The 15,924-nt window shown below is 48.1% G+C and overlaps 1 long non-coding RNA gene across 1 annotated transcript; it reads right to left on the bottom strand.

The window, feature by feature from the left end:
- Positions 1–12,708: 12,708 nt before the first annotated feature.
- On the bottom strand, positions 12,709–15,888 carry LOC130544207 (uncharacterized). The gene is made up of 2 exons (XR_008960308.1): positions 15,726–15,888; positions 12,709–15,077 (listed from the first exon to the last, which is right to left on the bottom strand). It is a non-coding gene; the product is annotated as an uncharacterized LOC130544207 (long non-coding RNA).
- Between the last annotated feature and the right edge of the window lie 36 nt (positions 15,889–15,924).

The following is a 15,924-nucleotide window of genomic DNA, read 5'->3' as shown; positions in this document are numbered from 1 at the left end:
GGCTCAGTCGATTTAGCATCTGACTTGGGCTTGGGCCATGATCTTGGGGTCTTGGGGTCAAGCCCCATGTTGGGCTCCCCACTGAGGGGGGAGTCTGCTTCTCCCTCCCCCTCTGCTCCTCCCCTGCTCGCTTGCGCAAGCTCTCTCTCTCAAATAAATAAAATCTTTTTTAAAAAGTTTAGTTAAAGGGATTATATCAATGTTCATTCCTATGGTTTATTATATTGGCTATGTCAGACCATAATATCAGGGAAAACTGGATGAAGGATATATGGGAAATCTTTTTTGCAACTTTTCGATAAGTCTAAAATTATTTCAAAATAAAAAGTTTGAAAATGTGTACTTCATGGTTAGGAAGATATTTATTTTCTATACTTTATCATAGAAATATATACATTTATAGTTTGATCTCCCTTGTGTGTAAAAAAGTGTACAATTATATCCCCCAAAAAGATACATTCAAGTCTCAGCCCCCACCCCCACCCCGCCCGAGGAGCTGTGAACGTGACGGTATTTGGAAATAGAGTCCTTGCATATGTAAATAGTTAAGGACTTCAGGATGAACTCATCACAGATTTATGGCAGCCATAAACCCAACGAACGATGTCTTTAGAGAGGAAAGGAAGGAAGATGGGGGCCGCTTGGTGATGCAGGGGAGATGGTTGGTGCGCCTGCAAGCCGAGGGACGCCAGAGCCGCCAGCATCTGGAAGGGGCGGGGATGGAGCCTCCCCCAGAGCCTTCAGAGGGATGCCTAGATTTCAGACTCTGAACCCTAGAACTGAGTGAGAATAAAATGTCATTTAAGGGGCACCTGGGTGGCGCAGTCATTAAGCGTCTGCCTTTGGCTCAGGGCGTGATCCTGGCGTTATGGGATCGAGCCCCACATCAGGCTCCTCTGCTGGGAGCCTGCTTCTCCCTCTCCCACTCCCCCTGCTTGTGTTCCCTCTCTCGCTGGCTGTTTCTGTCAAATAAATAAATAGTATCTTAAAAAAAAATGTCGTTTAAGCCACACACTTTGTGGTAATTTGTGGCAGCCCCAGGGGACTAATACACCTACTTCCATTTGTCTGCACCTCCAACAGTGGAGGAACAAGGTGCGATCGCCCCACATGAGGTCTATAATTGGGGCCCCCCACAGCTTGCAGCCCGAGGCTTGGCCCACGGCCCCTCTCCTCCGCTCCCTGGGTCATCTGGGGACACCCACCAGTGGCCCCTGCCCCCTCTCCCCTGTGCACTAGGGCAGTTTCATCTAGCTGCTCATAATCCTGACACCCCTCTCCCATTTTACCGCTCCCCCCAGGACTCAGGGGAGGCAGCCTGAGGGGGTGGTCTTGAGGGAGAGGACAAGCTGAGGACTACGTGGAAGCCGATACCCTGCAAACTCCGCCCCAGACTCCCAGATGCGAGATGTGTGACATTCCTCAGGCCCTCCCGGCTGCCCTAAAGCTAAGGGAAGGAAAAACCAATGGTTAACCTACAGAGATCACAGTCCAGCCAAGACAGGAGTGTCCCTCGGTTTACACGTCTTATTGTCAAGAAGAAAGCATTCTTATCAATAACCTGACTTCCAGAAGGAAATGCCTAACTGTCCTAATGTTAATACGCCCTACTAGAGGGAAAAACCACCTTAACCCGACAAAGGCCAGGCCTCCAGGATCCTGTAGGTTCTCTTTGGCGCACAAAAGTTCTTTTGAAGACCTCCCTTTTCCTTACTTCCCCCAACTCCCAAGTATAAAATCAGTCACCCCTCACGACCGCGGGACAGCAGCTCTTTTTGCCCACGTGTCCTGTCCCCGGTGCTTTAATAAAACCACCTTTTTGCACCAAAGACGTCTCAAGAATTCTTTCTTGGCTGTCGGCTCCGGATCTCATCCCACCAACCTCACCTATATTCCAAAACGACATCAGTCTGCTAGCAGGTGACAGTGTGTGGTGGCGTGGGGGGCTGGTGCAGAAAGGAGCAGCTCGGGCCCTCAACCTGCTAACATTCCCTGCCCAGCTCCCCCTGCCCACCAGCCAATTCAAAGGCACTCAATCCAAGGCGGGGATGTCCCAGCTGACCCGATCCTCACCCTGGTGTCCCCTTGCCCCTTCAGAAGGAAAGTCTGATCCCTATTCCACCTAGGCCTCCCTTGGCTGAGCACCCCTCTGGAGACCCCACCTCCCTCCCTGCAGAGACCCTGTTCACTCCCTGTGCGCAGCTGTCTGTCCCAGCCTGACAACAGACTCCGTGGGACCCCGCATCTTGCTGGAGCAGCCCTCCTCCTCGGTCCCCTGCCAGGCCTCCTGCCCTCACATTGAGAAGGGGGCCAAGCTCTCTCCCCACAGGCTCCCTCGGACTCTGGCTGGGCCAGACCCGGAAATGGACTTGAGACTGGAATTTCCTGGCTCCTCCCTCCCGCAGCTTCTTAGAGAAGCAGGGGTTTTGCTGAACACACGGGACTGTTTTCTGAGGTCCAGACGGTCCTGGTTTCATTTGATTTCATTTCTCTTCCACGTGCTCTGAAGTAGAAGCAGCTGGAATGTTCCTACTATGCAAGACAATGAAGAACTCCATGTGCGAGCTCCTAGGCAGGCTAAGCAGCATGGCTGGAAGAGGAGCCTGGTGAAGCCCGGGACAGCAGGGCCAGTGCTGGAGATGGTGTAATACTGGCCATTTGAAGAGTTCTCTGAGCATGTACGTAAACCCAGCTTCGGGTCTGGCCCCTGGGTCCAATCCCTGTCCCACAGTCTGCAGCCCCGGCCCAGGACTCGTTATAATCCCTGGAGCCAATGTTTTAGGCTAAAGACCCTTCCCCTGGGAGATTGCAGCCAGGAGCCTTCAGTCCTGGGAAACTTCCTGGAGGAGGTGACTCTGGGCCTGGGAGGGCAGTGACTGAAATGACCTTTAGCAATGGTCATCAGGAAATTTTATGGGAGAAAAAGGTTTCTTACTTACTGGACCTGGAGTTTCCACAGCACAGCTGGGGCCACCAGTGAGGTAGCTGGGGAGAGTGAGAGAGGCATACAGGGTGGGGGAGAGTGCCAGCACTCATAGGCCTGGGGTTCTCTTTTATTGGGCTCAGGAGTGCGGGGCAGAGGATTTTGCAGGCTCACCCTATCGCTGAATTTAAAACGTAAGAGCAGGAATTTAAAGACAGGCGGCCCACATGGTGGGCTACTGAAGCCAAACTCTCTGAAACAGAAGCCAGAGTGCAGGGCCCGGCCAGGCAGGTTCTAGGGTGGCCGGCAACACGTGTATTTGAAATGGCCCTTGAAGTCGGTGCCTCTTTGAAAGGGAAGCCTCAGCAATCGAGGTTTAAGTTGGGCACTTGCATCACAACAGAGGAAAAAGCCAGTCAAGGCTCACACTCGGACCCACGTTCCCATCCGCTGGACTCTGCCAGGCCGCTCCCGGGGTAGCTAACATGCTGCAAGCAGGGTCGGGGGCGTTGTAACCCAGACAGTGCATTTCCACATAGGATCGGGGTAGCAAATCCTATACAGATTACACGGGCAGCAGTCTGGAATGTAGTCCGTAGCCATCGTCCCAAACTTGAAGGGCCCAGCTATGAAAAGAGGTCGGTCCTGCGGCGGGGGGGAGGGGTGCAGCTCAGGGGATCCGTTCAGGGATTTGGGTAATACTACCCAATATTTTAACACCTTGGGCCATTTAATGTGTGGGGTGACCCAGGCGGGAGCAGCCCCGTGGGCGGTGAAAGGATTCACTGGAGGCTGAACAAGGAGATAGAAGTTGATAGAATACATGGCAGGGAGCAGCAGACAGGACAGCAGGGGAGAGGCTGTCTTCGAGGAGGGGGCGGTGGGGGCTGTAGATAAAGGGGAAGGTGAGGGGTATGGGAACGTATGCAATTTTCCTTTTGGGGTAACTGTGTCTGGGAGTAAGCAGCCCATTGGTCAGCTAGGGCTTATGGGCATTGTGAAGTTTCTGCCTAATGAGCCTGTTTGCAGTCAGCCAGGGGAGTAGGGGTACTGTGGGCCCTTCTACCTTATTCAGGTCTCCATTGCTCAAGCTGGTGGCCTGAAAGCAGCCTCCACACAGCCTCTACATGGCGTGAGCAGGTTTGAACCCATCCTGAGCTGGTAGATTGCTGCATATCTCATCAAACCAGTCTGAGTCCTGAGAATAGGTCAGTTCAGTAAAAGATTGTGTCTCATTTCAGGAGGTGGTAATGTAGGTGGACACCCAAAGCTAGGCCTACAGTAGTCCCCCCCCACTCCCACTTATCCACGGGGGACACACTCCAAGACCCCTAGTGGATGTCTGAAAGTGGAGATAATACTGAGCCCTACAGATACTGTGCTTTTCCTATACGTACATATCTCGGATAAGATTTAACCTATAGGGGCCCCTGGGTGGCTCAGTCCCTAAGCATCTGCCTTCAGCTCAGGTCATGATGCCAGGCTCCTGGGATTGAGCCCCGCATCAGGCTACCAGCTCAGTGAGAAGCCTGCTTCTCCCTCTCCCACTCCCCCGCTTGTGTTCCCTCTCTGGCTGTTTCTCTCTCTCTGTCAAATAAATAAATAAAATCTTAAAAAAAAAAAGATTTAATCTATAAATCAGGCAAAGAGATTAACAAGAACTAATAGTAAAATAGAACAATTATAGCAATAGTAATAATATACTGTATTACAATATAATATATAAATTATATGTAATATAGTAATAATAAACCATAATAAAATTTATGGGAGGGGTGCCTGGGTGGCTCAGCGGTGAAGTGTCTGCCTTTGGCTCAGGTCGGGATCCCGGGGTCCTGGAATGGAGCCCCACAACCGCCTCCCTGCTCAGCGGGAGCCTGCTTCTCCCGCAGCCTCTGCCCCTCCCGCGCTCGTGCTTGTGTACTCTCTCTCAAATGAATAAACGAAATATTCAAAAAAAAGTTATGCAAATGTGGCCTCTCTCTTAGAATACCTCATTGTACTATACTTGGCCTACTTCTTGCAATGATGTGACGCGGTACAATAAAGATGAATGACGGGAGCGGACTCTAAGCCGCTAAAGCCGGAGCCTGAGCTCCAAGGGCAGCCGGTGGAGGAGATTTCTAGGTCTTCACAACTAGGGCTCGAAATGTCTTCATAAGGAGGGAGGGCAGGCAGTGGCAATCTGGCAGGTTTGCCTGGTTTGGAGTTTGAAAGCCTCTGGTGATCCTTCTGAGGGGCCCACAGGCAACAGGCATGAAGACTGTCCCTACGTGAGCTGTTGTGGTGGGTTCTCCGAAGTTTGGATCAAGCCGTCCCACGTTAGCTGGCGTGGCTGGGGGAAAAAGGCAGGTTTAGTTCTCAAGGATTCCAAGTCAGAGGGTGGGAGAAAAACTGGAAATGCTAAAAGTTTGGAGGGTAGCCAAATATCAGAGGAAACTAGAAGAATTGAGGATCTAGTATAGGAGAAGACAAAACCCCGAAGATAATTACCAGCATTAGAATATATCCGTAAAGATGTATTACTGAAACATAATTGTTCCCTCTGCAATCACCCCGATTTTTATCAAAGATAACCATAGCAAGACTGTTTTGTTTTCAAATTCAGTCTAGTTTCAGTAAACTTGGCTTGATGACTTACCTACACGCAGCAAGAAGAGTGACTGACCAGAGGCTCTTTTAAGTCGTCTTTGCTAGAACCTTTCATACAGAATCTCAGATTAAACTTGGAAAAGCCTTTCCAGGCTAAGAAGCCAAGAACTTCCTGTCAGCCTTCATCTGGAATACCTATAGATTTGGGTGAATTCCTCTCTTCTTGAGGTTCCCGCGCCTGTTAGGAGGCGACCTTCCTTAGTCACATGATAAGGCCGCTGGGAACCCCATCAGCAAGGTTATCAGGCTGATTTTTCCAAGGGGCTTTATTGGCTCCGTAAAGTCAACCTTAGTTCCTTAAAGCTGTCTGGTCATATCTGAGTCTATGCACGTCTTTCTCAAATACGACATTCCGGTCAAAGCCTCGGTAACACGACCAGTGTTCCCAGTAGTGTCCTGTTATAAGGGGAACAGGTTCTTATTGGACTTATACGAATAAATATGTTGCAATGAAAGTATAAGAATACTTGGAGTTTCCAAATTCTGGAGGGGTCGGGTAGGGAGAAAAAGCAATAGTTTCATCTTTGTTTCCAAAGGTAGACTTTACAAATTGCTGTAGGTCATGCTAGTTTAAGAGAAGGTTTCCTTAAATCTGGAAAACAGAAGATTAAAGAACCAGCAATGTTTCAAACAAAAGTCATAATAATTTATAATCCTCCCCATCAGTTCTGTCAGTCCCTGAAATTAACTCTTGTTGGTCTCGATCTTTTGTTGACGGTTTTATGAATCCAGGGTTTCTTTTGAGTTGTGTAAATTCTTTCGCAGTTGAGTGATATGATCTGAATTATCAGAAACCTGTATTCTACAGTGCCTGTCAGTCCTTTCCAGAAATTTTTCTGAAGATGAAACAGTTTTGCAAAAGCATCAGAGTACAACAATAACTGCCCGTACATGACAAAAGACTTAAAAATGGCCATGGTTAAAGCTCTGATGAGAATTCGTTACAAGGCAACTGAGAAGGAAATTTGGTTGTTTTTGTGACACACAACATTTTAAGATGATAACTGGAATAATGACTGATAATATTATATATCAGATTTTTAGGAGTTTCATATAATTTCTGAAACACTTATATCAATAACATATCCATATAAGGATATTAATAAAGACCTTATAGCATTATTTCTTATTTGAAAATGCTTCCGTGTAATGTCACATTTCAAATAAGACTAATTAGTTTAATGTCTCTCTTTTTACAAGGACAGAGAACAAATCTTTCGAGATGTTCCCTAAGCATTCTGGAAAATCCCAGAATTATTTCCAGGTCAAAAGACTTCATTTAGATTTTTATTTCCGGGGGTGCCTGGGTGCAGTTGGTTAAGCATCTGACTCTTGGTTTCAGCTCTGATCGTGGTCTCAGAGACCTGAGATGGACCCCTGCATTGAGTTCCACACTCAGTGTGGGGTCTGCTTAAGATTCTCTCTCTCTGGGGGCGCCTGGGTGGCGCAGTCGTTAAAGCGTCTGCCTTCGGCTCAGGGCGTGATCCCGGCGTTCCGTGTTCCGGGATCGAGTCCCACATCGGGCTCCTCCGCTGGGAGCCTGCTTCTTCCTCTCTCACTCGCCTGCTGTGTTCCCTCTCTCACTGGCTGTCTCTCTGTCACATAAATAAATAAAATCTTAAAAAAAAAAAGATTCTCTCTCTCTGTCTCCCTCTGCCCCTCCCACTCGTGTGCGCTCTCTTTCTCTAAATAAAATCTTTAAAAAAAAAGAATTTGATTTTGGGAAGTTTGTCAAAAATATCAAAAGGTTTTGGGCACTTGACTAAAGGGCATCACAAATAATTACGAACAATCCTTACCCTTTAACCAAAGTGACAAAAAGATTTCAAAGGCAAATATAGGAGGTGACATAGATCTGCGCAAAACTTAGCTCTTTTAATACGGAGAAGACTCAGTTTACTCAAGTAATCAAAGACTTGATGATACAGATACCAGGAAGCAAAGGAAATTATTTTGATAAGATACAGGGTCTGGTTTTCTAGGCAGATTACTTAAAAGGTAAAGAAAACCCTGGTAATCTCTGCTCAGGAGCAGATCAGTAGTACACAAGAATTTTGTCCTTTGAGCAGATGAAAGAATTAAGTTTTAGTTTAATTTTCTTATTGTACAATTTTATTTATTTATTTATTCGAGAGAGAGTGCAAGCAAGAGATCATGAGCAGGAGGGAAGGGGGGAAGGGGAGGGGCAGAAGCAGACTCCCCACGGAGCAGGGAGCCTCCTATGGGGCTTGATCTCAAGACCCTGGGGTCAGGATCTGAGCCCAAGGCAGATGGTTAATCAACTGAGCCACCCAGGTGCCCCTAAGTTTTAGTTTTAGATTAGTATACTATCAGTACTAAAGCCTATTTTTAAAGATTAAAAAAATTGGGGGGGGTGCCTGGGTCGTTCAGTTGGTTGAGCGTCTGCCTTCGGCTCAGGTCATGCTCTCAGGGTCCTGGGATCGAGCCCCGCATTGGGCTCTCTGCTCAGCAGGGAGCCTGCTTCTCCCTCTCTCTGCTCATCCTCTCTCTCAAATAAATACATAAAATCTTAATTTTTTTTTTTTTGAAGTAATCTCTACACCCAACCTGGAGAGCAAGAGTGGTAGTCTCTGGGGACTGAGCCAGCCAGGTGCCCCAAGCCTATTTTTAAAACCCTTATAATAGCCATTCCATTTTTAACCAACTTGACCATGCAAGATCCCCTGCCCCCCCCAATTTCTCATTCTCTTCTCAACTTTCTTTGTGCATAGTTTGTTCTTTATTTTCCCCTTTCTCATTCTGAAATAATCGGCTTTACTTTAGGACAAAACTACTTTTGGGCCACCTGGCGGGCTTGGGTAGTGGAGCCTTCCACTCTGGATTTCGGGGCTGTGAGTTCCGGCCCCACGTTGGTTGTAGAGATTGCTTAAAAATAGGACGAAATTACTTTCTTTTTCCTTATTATTTCTAATAGTTTAAATGACATATATTCATTAAATTCTTAATCCTTAGGAAATTTAATTTCTAGTGCAAACTGAGAAGTATGTGCTTGTGAACGGCTACACAGTACCTTACACATTGTCACACTTATGAACACATCTCTTAACTCCTAGAAACATAACGTTTCCTCATAGTGCAGTTTTCCCCAATTCAAATGGAGCAGTGTCACCCTGTAGTTAAGGGGAATGCTCTGTGAAGAATAGTTCTCTGGCCTCAGGGTAAAATGGGGCCTCTTGAGGGTTGGAAATAGAGGATCATTTGGGTCACTACGATCACAGACAAGGTCAGCCCGCTGGACCATGCCAAATTTGCACAGGAGATGGGCCTCCTCTTAATGTTTGCTGTTCCCTGTGAGCCTTGGCAGTGCTCACGGTATGGGCACGGCGCCAGGCAATAAATATCCAAGTGAAGAGAGGGTATGAGTATTTGTGGCTCTGAGGGCCTTTGCTTTCCCTTTTCCCTCCGCCCTCTCACTAGAGACCTTGACAACCCCGTCAGCTTTCCCCGTGGTGGCAGGGACACCAGAAATTTTTGATGATGTCCCTGTGAGCGCTCTTTATAGGTGGCCGCTTTCCTTTCCAGGGTGTTCCAAGAGACCTCCCTGGAATTAGGGTATGCCTCCACTGGCACGCTATTTGCAGGGCCTTTGGAAGGGTGTATGAGTCTCAGCGTGTTGGTATGCATGGCCCTGAGCAATGTCCAGAAGCATCTACGGGGTCTGCATTTATCAGGGAGCTGGTACGTCCTCAGGTTACTTAGGCAGTGCGGGCAACAGGTGTTCAGGACATTTGCATTTGTCCGTCGGTTTTTCAGCAGTACCACACCAGGAATAGGACCCATATCAGGGAATGAAGAACGACAGCAGTGAGTGAGGTGGTGGCCCAGAGACCATGGCCTTTGTCGTATCTTCCCTCCGGTTCCACCGTTGGTTTCCCGTTGCAAGGCTACGTAACTCTTACCGCGTGACAACATGCATTCGGGGCACGGCCCACTGACTCTGTGGTCGCTGGCATGTCCGTGTCCTGCTCGCAATGGGAATCTTTTCCTCGCTCCTTCAGCCCTAGCCTCCCCTTGGGCAGGGCCACTAGCCTTGCAATCCAACCCACCCTCCTTAGCTCTCCTCGGCCTCAAGCTGTGGAACAGCCTCACACACATTAATAGTCAATTTAAGCCTTTATAATTAGAGGTCTAATCATCTCGGTAGCCCACATGGCCTCGTTCACGCTGCTCTAGGGAGATCATTGGATAATTACAGCAGCGTGACCTTTTGGGGTTGGGTACGGCAGGCAACCCAATACGGAGACAATTTGCAAAAGCACAAAACAGCATGAACAACGGCCTGCAAGTGGTGCTAGTTTTCCAGATGGTGCTACCGACCTGAGTGAGCTAGGCGGTTAGGAAGAAAGCCGCAGGTAGAGACATTCCCCTCGGTTAATCGCAAGGACAATGGTTAATCGGTTAATCGCAAGGATAATCATGCAATCCTGCCGGCTTCGCTGGTCGCTGGTCGTTTTGTGTGCGGGTCAGAGTTTATCAATAACCAGTGTTGTGGCTGGATCAGCCCTCGTGGTTCTTATTATGATTGCAAGATGCCCTTCAGCAATAACCATCAGGAAACTGGGGGGGGGGGAAGGCTTATTACTTCAGGAGCAGGAAGTTATATAACACACCTGGGGCCATGCAGCGAGGTCTCTGGGAGGGAGGGAGAGCCCGAGCTTGAAAAAGTAGCTCACAGGCAGGGGTTTGCTTTTGTTGGGTCCAAGGTGTGGGCCTAGGGTTTTTTGAGCTCACTATTGCTGAATTTAAAACTTAAGAGCAGGAATTTAAACTGGGGAGCAGGGAGGATGGACAAGTGGCCCAAGTGGTAAGTTACTGAGATCAATCAAACTCTCTAGGATAAAGGAGCCTCAGTTGGGGGAGGTGGCCTGGCTCATTAGTGCGACTGGAAATGTGTTTGAGATGACCAGCTTTTTTTTTGCCCTCCAAAGGAATGTCACTCTGAAATGGATGCTTTGGCAATCACAGCTTAAGTCAGGCAGCTGCATTACCCAACCCAGCTGAACCGAGCTGTCAGGGCTGACACTACAGAAGCATTTAGGTTTTCCCCATCTTCTTGTATTAGAAATTGTGCCGACACCATACATATACCTGCAAGCCTATCTCAGCTGGACCTTCAGCCCGCTGCCGACTCTGCAGCCCCTCCAGCAAGCAGCTGGTTCTGGGGGCTCTGCAGTGTGGGGCTAAGGTGTTACCAGGTGGGGGGAGGCCACTTTGTATTTTCTAATTTTCTAATTTTTAAGTGATGGGATTTGGCTGATCTTTTACCTTTCAGCGTTTTTTTTTTTTTTCCCCAGTATTTTTAAAAAGTGCCAAGCCTAGTAGTCATAATTCACCTGAATTTTCATAAAACAATCCTAAGAAAATAAAGTTACTGCTTTTATTTCATTTTATTTTTTAAGTTTATTTTTTTAGTAATCTCTCTACCCAACATGGGACTCAAACTCACCACGTGGAAATCAAGAGGTGCATGCTCTTCCAACTGAGCCCTAAAGTTATTGCTTTGATTTTATTTTTAATTTTTTAAAAGATCTGAGAGAGAGCGAGAGAGCGAGGGCGTGTGCACTCTTGAGCAGGGGGCGGGGCAGAGGGAGAGGAAGAGGGAGAATCCTCCAGCAGACTCCCAGCTCAGCATGGACACCCATGCAGGGCTCAACCCCAGGACCCCGAGATCATGACCTGAACGGAAACCAAGAGCCAGACGCTCAATCTACTGAGCCGCCCAGGTGCCCCAAGTTACTGCTTTTAAAGCTGTAGGAACTCCCAAATCTTAGCGTCTATTCCAAGAAGGAAGGAGAGGCAGGGGGGCCGTAACCGACCCAGGCCAGGGTGTGCCGCACAAAGGCTGCCTCGGTGGCAAAGGAGGCCGTGCCTCAAATGCTGCAGACTGGGACTGTCCCTGGGGCCTGTGGCAGGCCTTCCCTTGTCGGGCTCCATTACAATATAAAACCTTTGTGCATGAAAGGATACTATCAAAACAGGAGAAACGACCCATAGAACGGGAGGAAATAGTCACAAATCAGAAATCTGACAAGGAATTAATACCCATAATATATAAAGAACTCTCATAACTCAATAGCAAACAAAAAACAAAAAGCCAATTTAAAAAAATAGGTAGGACCTGAATAGACATTTTTCCAAGGAAGATATTGAAATGAATAAAAAGCACATGAAATGAGGCTCTGAGTCTTCAGAGAAATGCAAATCAAAGCTACAATGACATAGCACTTCACACCCACTAGCATGGGTGGAATCAAAAACAAGTGTTGGCGAGGACGTGCAGCACTGGAACCCTTGTCCACCGCTGACGGGGACGTGAAATGGGGCAGCCCCAGTGGAAAACAGTGTGGCAGTTCCTCAAAAAGCTTAAATGTAGAGTTCCGTATTGCTGGGTAATGTAATCCTAGGCGCACACCTGAGAAATAAAGCCATGTCCACACAAAAAGTTGTATACCAACACTCACAGCAGCATATTCACAATAGCCAAAGTGTGGAAACCCAAATGTCCATCAGTGAATGAATGGATAAACACAATGTGGTCTACCCACGCAATGGAATACATTTGGCCATGAAAAAGAATGATTCTGACACCTGCTACAAGGTGGATAAACCTTGAAAACATGATGCTCAGGGCAATGAGCCAGACACAAAAGGAGAAATACTGTGTGACTCCATGCGTGGGGTACCTAGAACAGGCACATTTATAGGCACAGAAAATAGAATAGAGGTCACTGGGACTAGGGGAAGGAAGAAGAAAGGTGTTATTGTGTTTTTGTTTTTAAATTAATTTATTTGACAGAGATAGAAACAGCCAGCGAGAGAGGGAACACAAGCAGGGGGAGTGGGAGAGGAAGAAGCAGGCTCCCAGCAGAGGAGCCTGATGTGGGGCTCAATCCCACAACGCTGGGATCACGCCCTGAGCCGAAGGCAGACGCTTAACGACTGCACCACCCAGGCGCCCCAAGAAAGGTGTTATTGTTAACGGGGACAGTGTTTCAGTTCGAATGATGAAAAAGTTTTGGAAACAGGTGGTGGTGATGGCTGCAAAACAGTGTGAATAGACTTAAAGCTACTGAACTGGACACAAAAGGTTAAAATGGTATATTTTATGTTATGTACATTTTACCACTACACTGAAATACCGTTTCTCACATCAGGTTAGCAGAAATTGAAAGTACAGCAACCCAATTTTTTGGAGAGGCTGTGGGAGAGCAGGCCTTCTCATATTTTGCTTCCGGAAGGAATGTGTCATTACCAACAAAACTACGTGTCTTTACTTTCTTTTTTTCCCCTAAGATATACTTATTTATTTTACCACTCAGGTCCACTCACCTGCCATTCCTGGCACTGGCAGAGAGAGAGAGAGAGAGAGAGAGAGAGAGAGAGAGAGACACTGCGTGTGTGGGCGGGAGGGGGCAGAGGGACAGGAAGAGAGGTGGACTCCCTGCTGGTTCCGGGTGGAGCCTACCCTGGGGCAGGAACCTGAGATCCGGAACTGAGCCAAAAATCAAGAGCCACATGCCCAACCCACTGAGCCACCCAGGCACCCCACGTGTCTTTACCATTTGCCTTAGCAATGCTAATTCTAGGAATTTACCTTGAAGGTACACCCTCAGTATGAAAATACCTCTGACCTGGTTACTCATGTCAGCTTGCTTGGTGATTATAAAATATTGGAAACAATTTAGATGTTCACACATAGAAGAGTGGTTGAATGAAAAGTCCATCCACACATCTCTGTGAACTGATGTGGAATGATTTTTAGGCTCTGGTTGCTAAGTGAAAAAAGGGAAGTGTAAAGGAGTATCTATAACAAGCTACCTTTCTGTACAAAAGAAGGGGAATTAAGAAAATAAACATTTGCCTCCTCACTTGAGTATAGAGAAACCCAGGCAAGAAAAGCCAGAGAGGACTGAGATTGATTTCAGGAGGTAGTTGGCAGGGAATGAGGGAGAAGCCATTTCTCTGAATAGAACTTTTTGTGCAGACCTGACTTTTGGAACTATGTTATCGTTTTACATATTTGAAAAAAATAAAATAAAATCTTCAAGGATGCGAGAAAAAAATCCCCAAATTTAATACAAACAGAAACAAATGAACAAAAGCATTCTTTCAAATGAATAACATAAACACACTCAAGGGTGAGAAAAAATACAACCAGTAACTCAAGTAACTTTTGAATATAGTACTTAGAGCATATGCCCCCAGGCTAAAGACAAAAAGAACTCTAAACAAATATTTGGTTCTAATTGGATTTGGTAGGCTTTCCCCAAATATAGATGAAATATAGATGAAAAATTCTGAAGCTACTTTTTGAAATTCTAGCAAATTGAGCGCATAAATAAAGGAAAGCGGTCCCTTGGGGTTGGAAAACGGAGTTACAAATACTGAATGGGAGAAGAAAGAATGAACCCTGCAGGTCTGGGTTGGAATTAGAGACAGTGTAAACTCATGGATGTACACATCCCATCCGTTTCCCAGCTCTGTTCTCCAAGAAGTAATGATGCCACAGTAATTCTAATTGTACAGCAGAGAAACCACATTGACCACCCTTTGTAAACACGTGAACCCTGGAAAGTATGTACCTCTTCATGTTATGCAGAGAACACAGCGTCACTTCCGTGGTCTCTCCTGCCCAGAGTGTGGAACCTGAGTCTAAACAGGATGAAACATCAGACAGACCCAACTTGAGGGACATTCTACAAAATAAATGGCTCATATTCTTCAAAAATGGCAGTTGTGAATTACAAAGAATTATGAATTGTTTCAGATTAAAGAAGTCTAAAAAAGACATGACAACTGAATGCAACGGTCGCACGATTTTGAATTCTTACTATAAGGGATTTATTGGAACAACTGACGACACTTCAATAAGGTCTGCAGAGTAAGTATTGCTTCAGTCTTATTTTCCTGATACTGAAAACTGGACTGTGGATATGTAAGGGAATTCACTGTTCTCCCCCACAAAAAGGAGTGAACACTTATCCATGGGGTTGTCACGAGCATTTACCAAAGCAAATGTGCTGATTCACATAGCACAAAACACTGGCTAAATACAGGGGAAGATCATCATTGGGAAGAGGATCTCTCGGGACAAGGTGGGTTTTAAGAAACCACCGGCTCCGGTGCCGAACGACTAGGCTTCGCCAGGGTCCCCTGGGTCACTCGGAGGGGTTCCGCTCACAGAAGCGGGATCCGCAGGTGCCCAGGTTTCCAGCAGGCAGGAATCCAACAACAGCCCGGGCGCGACCCGGCGGGCCTTCCTGTTCCAGCTCCCGAGAGTGGGCAGGGTAAAAAGGAAATTTGGTGAGCCCTGGACGGAAGCTGGATTCGGGGACTGCCGCCCACTGGGTCCCGGTGAGGGAGCCAGACCCCCGAGATGACCGGCACCTCCAAAGGCGAGCCCAAGGTTGCCTGGCAGGCGGCGGGGTGTGAGCACGGCTGCTTTCAGCTCTGTTTTGAGAAAACACAGCTAGTTCTCAATCTAAAAAAAAAAAACAAAACGGTCTTTAAAATGGTCACAGGAGACATTCTGCATGGGGTGAGAAATTAAGGGTGTTTGTGACGTTTCTGCCCTGCCACGTAGAGCCCGTCCCGGGTTCTGCAGCAGAACATGGCATCGCTGCCCGGCCGCCTTACCCGGAGGTACTAGTACGCAAATCATCCCCAAGGGCAGCCAACACGGTTCAGCACCGCCTGTAGCGTGGAAGCTGCCAGCACCTCGGCCAGCTGGTGTGGCCTTCGCCTCAGGCCCTGGGCCTGAACCCGGGCTCTGAAGTTAGGGGCGCGCCCGCTGCTAGGGGTTTGCGGGGGCTTCTCCCGGGTGCGGAAGGCCAGGTACGACGCGGCAGCGGGCACACCCCTCGGGGCCCGTGGTCACACACAAACAGCTCTGTCGATGGACTCGGACCATCAACTCCAAACATGGGGAGACAAAATGGCGGCCGTGTCTCCGGCCGAAGCCACATACGGGTTCCGCGGCACTCAGGACCTACAACTCCCAGAGTGCTCTTGGTCGAAAGTGGGAGGGCGGGGAGCGCGCTAGCGTCCCTCGATGTGGCGCTGGGCCCTGTACCCCGCCCCCTCCCAGCCGAAACCCTCTGGAATACGTGGCTCGCTGCGGTCCGCTCACCCGCCCTTCCTCGCACTGGCCGAAGGGATTCGTAGTTCATTGGTAGCGGTGTTGACCCTCCCTCGGGTCTTAAGAAACTACAGTTCCCGATGTGGCTTCGGCGCCTGCGCACAAAGCCGCAGGGCGTACTACGGTTCCCGGCGGTCCCTGCGACGCGCGCGGGTGCGTGCTGACGCGCTCAGTTGGTCGTGCTGACGTG

Source organism: Ursus arctos, unplaced genomic scaffold (assembly GCF_023065955.2).
Source record: "Ursus arctos isolate Adak ecotype North America unplaced genomic scaffold, UrsArc2.0 scaffold_2, whole genome shotgun sequence".
NCBI lineage: Eukaryota > Metazoa > Chordata > Mammalia > Carnivora > Ursidae > Ursus > Ursus arctos.
This window is presented reverse-complemented; position numbering and strand designations above follow the sequence as displayed.